We start from the raw sequence: 9,419 nt of genomic DNA, 5'->3' as shown, positions 1-9,419 counted from the left end.
CGAACAACTTGAGGAGCACCCAGTATTATGACCACCTATAGTCACTCCGGCAGGACTATGGGTTTTACCTTCATCAAAGGGCCCTGAAACTGGGTAGATCTGTGTCATGTGTCTCATGCCTTCACCCGTTCCCAAACTCCGCCGGCGCCCTTCGGCCCCAAACCACGATCTAAGCCACCCCTTGCATCTGCCGCAGAAATACCACGACACAAATGTGTCACCAAATTTTATATTCCTGCAGTGAAGTGTCATAAAGAGTGAAGGTACCTGATAAACCACTCTTCTCCCCAAATGAGAGCAACATGGGGAGAAATCTGACGACACGAGATATAATCTCACATATGCTTCCGCGAAATCAGTGAAAATTAGAACCTCAACTAGTAAATGTAATTTAACATCAAGTTGAAAGACACCTCATCGGATGCTCATCATCCCAAGCCTGACATAAATGTGCACAAATGTTTTGGTGCTAGAACATCGAAACACCTTGACTCCATTGTTGTAGGAAATCACAAGGAGTTAAAAGGAATAAATGCATTTCCACAAATTTCATCTATTCCTCTAAAATCATATAAGAGAAGTCTACATTTGTCGACATATATTTCTTCTCAAATTTGCTAAAACCTTTTGGACCCTGAACCAAAATCCATGGTAGACTGTCTCTTGCAGTCATACTGGTTCACCTAAAAGGAAGCAAGTAATGAAGAATAGCACTCGCTCTCCAAACGAGTGGTATTTACGAGAGTAATTCCTACTCACAAGTACCACAAATTTCTGGCTCAAAATAGTCATGAATCATATGGTACTACCAACTAAATGAGTTTCTTATTCAAAAGAATAAATTTAATAAAGATGATTTTTATGTGTTGTAATAAGAAATCAGAAATTTTATTTCCTTACATCACCTCAATGTATATCGATGATTTTGTTATCAATGTCTTCACAAGATCTAAACATACATAAAATCATCTCAAGCCGGAAATTTTGGAATCAACCAAATTTAGCTTAAGTTTACAACTTAAGCATTCTCTCAAGAATACAAATCAGTCTACATATATCCAAATATATGAGAAGTTAAATATGGATATATCATAACACTAAAAGACATGTATGGTAATACTAACTTAGTAAGGTACAAATCCATTCATACCTATGTGTGATAATGAAGTGATATGAGGAACTAAACTTCAAAATCTCACTAACACAAAAGCACTCATTTAATTGCAAAACTACGTCATGCGTGACCCTATAATTGCTATGAGTATTCAAAGTGCAACCCCCAACAAAAGGAATATGGTTGATATAAGGAATATCATCTTATATCTGAAGAATTCAATAAATCTTGGATATTTCCATGAGGAACTACAAGATATGACCATGATATGATGTAATGATGTTGGCTCTATATTTGATCCCAACGATGCCATATCAATGACTGAATTTGCTGGAATAGCATTCATATGTAAGTCATCTAAATGGACTTTAATGGTTATTTCCACTTATCACTCTAACATAACTTTTTATCTAAACGCATTACAAAATATGCACGACTTAGAAGAATGATTAACCACACACAAAATCATGTGGTTGATATTCATCGGAATCACATAACTTGATCTATCAAGATACTTCCACTTGTGTTACTCAATACCTACAGGTTATATGAAGAATAATATCGAAAAGCACATTGCTCAAAAACAACTTATCCTCGCTGATTATACAAAAGTGAGGAAATAATTTGCAAAATAAAAATACTGTCAAAATCCAAAAAATTATTCACAATGTCATTTTGATGTCAATGGAATTGGTATGAGACATCCTCCATATTTTCAAAGTTTCGGGGGAGTAATCTCCCAAATTGTAACTTGTAAACAATCATCACATTACATATATTGTACTCTTTTTTCCCTTCATGAGTTTTTCCCTAATGGTTTCCCATAAAAGGTTTTTAGCGAGACAATATAAATACAAGTGTTCAAATATTTCATATCATTTTCTCCTTATTTTTTCCAGTTGAGTTTTAAAGGAGTTTTCAATGGAATATTAGATCGCACAATTTTCGTTATGAGTTTTCTCTCAAAGTTTCTAATAATGGTATTAAATGAGTCAGTATCTTGTGAAAGATGATATGTCATACTTTCTATTTTCCCCATCGGGGTTTTTAAGGGAGTACCCAAGACATACTTATTGTTTCTAAACTCAATAATGAGTTTTCTCCTTCTTCAAAGGTTTTCTCGTTTAAGTTATCAAGGAGACAATAATCATTATATGTTGCACCTTTTCTCCTTATTGTTTTCTCATTGGGTTTAAAGGATTTTTAGCAACATACCTACTCTATTCTCCTCATATTTTTCCCATAGGGTTTTTGGGGGAGACTGTGAAGATTATATGGTATCGAAGATGTCTCAAGATGGAAGATCTATATACAAAACGTTTTCGATGATGAAACATTCAAGGAGCGGTGCTGTACAAGGGGGACTGTTAGGAATTAATTAGCACATGTCTAGTTAATTAGCATATGCTAATTAACGAAAAAATATTAACAAAAGGATGTGTCCAACCCCGAACAGTCATGGCTCTTCTCTCTCTCTATTACCAACAGGCACCTGTTCTTGAGGGATACCTCCGAACAAACGGGTCAATAGCTCGTGTGCGACACCTTTGAGGCGAATTGGCTGGAGTGCAATGGATTTGACGCAAATAGATCTAGCCGACATCTTTGCAGCCAAGTATAGCTCCAATGCGATATGGCCCTGTTTAACCATGAAATGCAAAACACAAGGGGTTAGCGGTTTGAGTTATGACACGCATGGCCCATCTGTTATCCACATCAATGTGGGACCCACCACTTACTCACATGTGTGCGGGACCCATAATTTATCCACACAAGCATGCCCGTGCTCATGAGTGTTCCCCGACCCAAGCCACCCACGAGCCGGAGCCAGCCGACCCCCCATTGCTTGCCCTTCCCCTTTCCTTTCCCCCACCTTGTTCTTCCTCTTCTCCGGCAATAAAGCGCACTATTACGTCTCCAACGTATCTATAATTTTTGATGGTTTCATGGTATTATCTTGTCAAACTTTGGATGTTTTGCATGCCATTTATTTATTTTTTGGGACTAACTTATTAACCTAGTGCCAAGTCCCAGTTCCTGTTTTTTCCATGTTTTTTACCCCTTTCAGAGGAGATTTTGAAATGGAGTCCAAACGGAAGAAAATCCCTGAAAAGAATTTTTTCTTGGAACGGAAGAAGATCGGGGAACTTGGGAGCCAAGGCAGGGATCCCAAGGGGCCCCACAAGCCCCCACCCCGCGGCCAGGGGGGCCGCGCCATCCAGGCTTGTGGGCCCCGTGGAGGTCCCCTGACCTAGGTCTTTCGCCTATATAATCCCAAAAATTCCAGAAAAAATCAAGAGATCATCGAAAGTACTTTTCCACCACCGCAAGCTTATTTCTCCGCAAGATCCCATCCGGGGCACATTCTAGTGCCCTGCCGGAGGGGGGATTCAGACACGGAGGGCTTCTTCATCAACCCCATGACCTCTCCGATGATGCGTCAGTAGTTCACCATAAACCTACGGGTCCATAGCTAGTAACTAGATGGCTTCTTCTCTCTCTTGGATCTCCAATACAACGTTCTCCATGATCTTCATGGAGATCTATCCGATGTAATCTTCTTTTATAGTGTGTTTGTCGAGATCCGATGAATTGTGGATTTATGATCGGATTATCTATGAATCTTATTTGAGTTTCTTTTGATCTCTCTTATGCATGATTTCATATCCTTGTAATTCTCTTCGAGTTGTGGGTTTTGTCTGGCCAACTAGATCTATGATTCTTGCAATGGGAGAAGTGCTTGGTTTTGGGTTCATACCGTGCGGTGACCTCACCCAGTGACAGAAGGGGTAGCGAGGCACACATCATGTTGTTGCCACCAAGGGTAAAAATATGGGGTTTTCATCATTGGTTTGAGATTATCCCTCTACATCATGTCGTCTTGCTTAAAGCGTTACTCTATTCGTCATGAACTCAATACACTAGATGCATGCTGGATAGCAGTCGATGTGTGGAGTAAGAGTAGTAGATGCAGAAAGTATCGGTCTACTTGTCTCGGACATGATGCCTATATGTATGATCATTTCCTTAGATATCGTCATGACTTTGCGCGGTTCTATCAATTGCTCGACAGTAATTTGTTCACCCACCGTGATATTTGCTATTATGAGAGAAGCCTCTAGTGAACACTATGGCCCCCAGGGTCTACTCCACACCATATTTTCAGCCTTACACTTTTTTACTTCGTTGCACTTTCCGCCTTCGGATCTCACTTTGCAAACAATCTTGAAGGGATTGACAACCCCTTTGAAGCGTTGGGTGCCAGCTTGTTTGTGTTTGCGCAGGTACTCTGGACTTGACGAGGCCCTCCTTCTGGATCGATACCTTGGTTCTCAAACTGAGGGAAATACTTACTGCTCCTGTGCTGCATCACCTTTTCCTCTTCAAGGGAAAAACCGACACAAACTAGAGAAGTAACAAGAAGAATTCCTAAGCGCGAGGCAAGGACTTTTGTTGCCGCAGCAGAAGAATTTCTAGCGCCGTTGCTTGGGAAGAAGATCAAGTCAAGAACTTATCCAAGTAGGTTTCGCAAACTCATCTCTTGCATTTACTTTGTTTGCCAGTTGCCTCTCGTTTCCTCTCCGCCACTTCACAATTTGCCTTTTTGGTTTTCCTTTTTTGTTTTCCTTTTTCGTTTGCCTTTCCTTTGCTTGTGTGCTATGTGCCTTCAATATGCTTGCATCTTCGCTTGCTAAAAATCTAGTGATATGGATCCTCATCCACTTGCTAATCTCTTTAAGAGATCCAATTATGTTGATCCAATTGCTAGTGAGTTGAGTGCACTTGACTTTCTCTATGGAGTTTTGCTTGAGATGCGTGAATCTGAAAATCGTGATGAGGAAATTTATGAAGTGATTCACGAGGGCTCCTTGAATGAAAAGCATGATTGCAATGGTTTCACTATAAATTCTATTAGTGACAATCATGCTAAAAATATACAAAACCCTAAGCTTGGGGATGCTAGTTTTGCTATGTCCTCTATTTCTTGCAATGATCATGAATGGGGTGATAATTTTTCTTGTGATCTTGAAAATTTGTTTAAACCTCATGATGAATATGATATTTGCAATAATTTTGAAAGTGGGTTTGGAGAAGTCATGACTTTAGTTGATGATAATCCCACTATTTTTGAAGAGCGTCAAATTTGCATGCATGTGGATCATGAAAAGAATATCCTATGTGATAGTTACATTGTTGAATTCGAATATGATCCCACATGTAATTGCTATGAGAGAGGAACATATTGTGGTAGAAACTTTCATGTTACCAAATTACCTCTCGTTATGTTGAGATGGCTATTGTCTCTTTCTTCTTCCTTGCATTTGGTAACTATTGGTTCTCTTGCCAATTTGTTCTCCTATAAAATGCCTATGCATTGGAAGTATGTTAGGCTTAGATGTGAGTTTCACATGCTTTATGATGCTTTCGTTGTGCTTCAGTTCTTGTCTTTTGTGTGAGCATCATTGAATTATCAATGCCTAGCTAAGGGCGTTAAACAATAGCGCTTGTTGGGAGGCAACCCAATGAATTTATCTTTTTATTTCTGTTTTGTTGCGTCCACACTTTCATAATTCTGTTATGATTGTGTTTTTTGTGTTTCTTTTTCTATTTGAGCCAAGCAAACACTTTATGATTAGTCTTTGTAATGGTTGTTTGATCTTGCTGGAAAAAGACAAAAACTTTTCGCTCACGAGATGATTTTTCATTTTTATTCAGAAAGAGCTTTTAAGTTTATTCTTTTTGCTGCTGATTCATATACTTTTTGCCCAGGCCTTCATAAGTTTTCAGATATTTTCAGGTATCAGAAGTATACGAAGTATACAGATTGCTACAGATTGGTCTGTTTTTGACAGATTCTGTTTTTGTTGAGTTGGTTCTTGTTTTGATGACACTATGGTTAGTATCGAGGGGTACTAGCCATCGAAAAGTGAGAATACAGTAGCCCATCATCAATATAGATGGAATTCAAGTTTTCTACAGTACCAAAAGAAGTTGTAGTTTGTTTTCTTATACTAATGTTATCACAAGTTTCTGTTGAAGTTTTGTGTTGTGAAGTTTTCATGTTTTGGGTGATGTTCCCATGGACAAAGAGATAAGGAGTGGAAAGAGCTCAAGATTGGGGATCCCCAAGGCATCCCAAGCCAAATTGAAGGACACGAAACATCCTAAGCTTGGGGATGCCCCGGGAAGGCATCCCCTCTTTCGTCTTCAATCCATCGGTAACCTTACTAGGAGCTATATTTTTATTCACCACATGATATGTGTTTTGCTTGGAGCGTCGTGTATCATAGGAGTCTTTTCTTTTTGTTGTGTCACAATCATCCTTGCTGCACACCTTTTTGAGAGAGAGACACATGCACTCATCGTGATTTTGCTAGAATGCTCATAGTGCTTCACTTATATCCTTTGAGCTAGATACTTTTGCTCTAGTGCTTCACTTATATCCTTTGAGCTAGATAATTTTGCTCTAGTGCTTCACTTATATCCTTTGAGCTAGATACTTTTGCTCATGTGCTTCACTTATATCTTTTGAGCTAGACACTTTTGCTCTTGTGCTTCACTTATATCTTTAGAGCACGGCGGTGCGTGATTTGGTAGTTGGCTTATGCTATGAAAGTAGTCCCAAATGTGCTAGGTACCCAAAGAGGATACAAAAACCTCCATATTCATGTGCATTGAGTAGAAAAGATAAGTTTTGATTCCTCTCAATTAGTTTTGAGACATGGATTCGGTAATATTAAGAGTTATGTTAGTAGGATGTTGTGAATCAAGAGATACTTTTGTTGGAGTTAGTGATTCCCGTAGCATGCATGTATGGTGAACCGCTATGTTAGGGAGTCGGACCATAATTGATCTATTGATTGTCATCCTTTGTGTTGAGGTCGGGATCGCGTGATGGTTTACACCTACCAACCCTTCCCCTCGGAGTATGCGTTTAGCACTTTGTTTCGATTACTAATAAAAACTTTCGCAACAAGTATGTGAGTTCTTCATGACTAATGTGAGTCCATGGTATAGATGCACTTTCACCTTCCACCATTGCTATCCTCTCTAGTGCCGCGCAATTCTCACCAGTGCACAAACCCACCAAATTCCTTCCTCAAAACATCTACAATATCTACCTACTATGGCATTTTCATAGCCATTCCGAGATATATTGCCATGCAACTACAACCGTTCCGTCTCATGACTTGTGCCGTCACTCTCATATTGCCATTGCATGATTGTAAGATTGCTAGCGATATGTTTTCAACGTCGTACGCCATGCTAGATCGTTGCACATACCGGTACACTGCCGGAGGCATTTCCTATGGAGTCATCATCATTGTGATCTTCGAGCTCTGAGTAAAGAAAAGTGTGATGATCATCATTATTAGATCATTCTCCCATGTGAGGAAATAAAAAAAAAGAGGCCAAAGATCCCAAAAACAAAAAAAAAGAGAAAATAGAAAAAAGAAAAAATAGAGGCCTAAGAGGCCAAATGAAAAAAAGAGAAAAAGAGAGAAGGGACAATGCTACTATCTTTTTCCACACTTGTGCTTCATGTTAGCACCATGATCTTCATGATTGAGAGCTTCTTGCTTTGTCACTACCATATGCTAGTGGGAATCTTCACTATATAACTTGGCTTGTATATTCCAATGATGGGCTTCCACAAAATTGCCCTAGGTATTCGTGAGCAAGCAAGTTGGATGCACACCCACTAGTTTTCCTTTTGAGCTTTCACATACTTTTAGCTCTAGTGCATCTCTTGTATGGAAATCCCTACTCATTCACATTGATATCTATTAATGGGAATCTCCACAGCCTATTGATACGCCGAGTCAGTCTGACCATCTCCTCCTTTTTTGTCTCAAAACCACCACCACATTCTATTCCACCTATAGTGCTATATCCATGGCTCGCGCTCACCTATTGCGCTCAAGTTTGAGAAAGTAAGAGTGCGAAAAAAATTACTTGGCCAATTCCTGGGTTGTGCATGATTTACATTAGTTGTGTGAGGATGATGGAGCATAGCCAGACTATATGATTTTGTAGGGATAACTTTCTTTGGCCTTGTTATTTTGAAAGTTCATGATTACTTTGCTAGTTTGCTTGAAGTATTATTGTTTTCATGTCAATAGCAAACTATTGCTTTGAATCGTATGGATCTGAACATTCATGTCACGTGAAAGAAGTTGCAAAGGACAACTATGCTAGGTAGCATTCCACATCATGCACCGCCAGCGAGTGCACTGCCAATGATTGATGTCTAGATCGACTTCGGCCTCCCGCCATCACTGCCGTAGTACGGTCCAGTGTCGTTCACAAGGTGCCCCGATTGCTCGCGCGTGGAGCCTCTGAAGCGTTTGACTTGTGTGCAGGAAGAAACTAGAAACCATGGGTGCGAGTTCATGAAATGCTTGAGCAGGCCACAACCGGGGGCAGGATAGGTTTGTGTACATCACCAATAGTATGTTCTAATTTCTTTTGATTTCTTTCTTTCTTTGTCGAATTGGGGCGGTGGATCTGATCTATGGTTCATGTGCCACCGACCCCCATTTTCCAGGTTCTGAAGAAATGTGGACATTTCGAATGGCAAGATGAGTATGTTGAGAGCCTGAAATTGCAGGCATCAACCCAAGAGCTCTTTTTCGGGGGCATCTTGGTGTCGAACATGCCCCCATTTGGTGCACAAAGCCGATCCGATGATGGACAATGCTGAATTTAAGGGGTCACCCGAACTGAAGTGTGAATTGAAGAAAATGGGCAAGCAAGTAAAGCGGTTGGTCGATTTGAAGCAGCAAGCAAATATGATGGACGAAGCATTTTATTTTTGTGTCATTGCTATGGGTTTATCTTACTTGATGTTCATAAATCGCTAGAAATTATTAGAGTTTCAGTTAGGATGTCCAGCTAGTTTCACGGTTCCCTGGTTTCAGTTATTGTGTCTAGCTAATAGTTTCAGTTAGTAAGGGATCATTTGATAGATGAATTTCAATTTTTGTGAAGCAAAGCCTAAATTCTAGTAATGATATTCGGACCCAATGATATTCTCAACTGAATTTGAATTTGTGTGAAGCAAAGCCTGGATTATTTGCTCCATGTGATGAATAAAATGTAGCAATTGATGTATAAAATGTAGCAAGTCATAAAATGTAGTAATTCTTGAGTTAACAAAGTGCAAATGCAGAGGTCATGGTCAAACAAAAAATGTTATTGGGTCGTGGGCTGATGAGGACTTTGACAAAAGGCACGCCCAAATACAAAACAAGCCCAACCGCTTAGTGCACCCATGTTGCTTCAACAAAAAAAGTTTGTGCAC

The sequence above is a fragment of the Hordeum vulgare genome, chromosome 1H (assembly GCF_904849725.1).
Source record: "Hordeum vulgare subsp. vulgare chromosome 1H, MorexV3_pseudomolecules_assembly, whole genome shotgun sequence".
NCBI lineage: Eukaryota > Viridiplantae > Streptophyta > Magnoliopsida > Poales > Poaceae > Hordeum > Hordeum vulgare.
The sequence above is the reverse complement of the archived record's forward strand: the minus strand, read 5'-3'. Positions refer to the sequence as shown.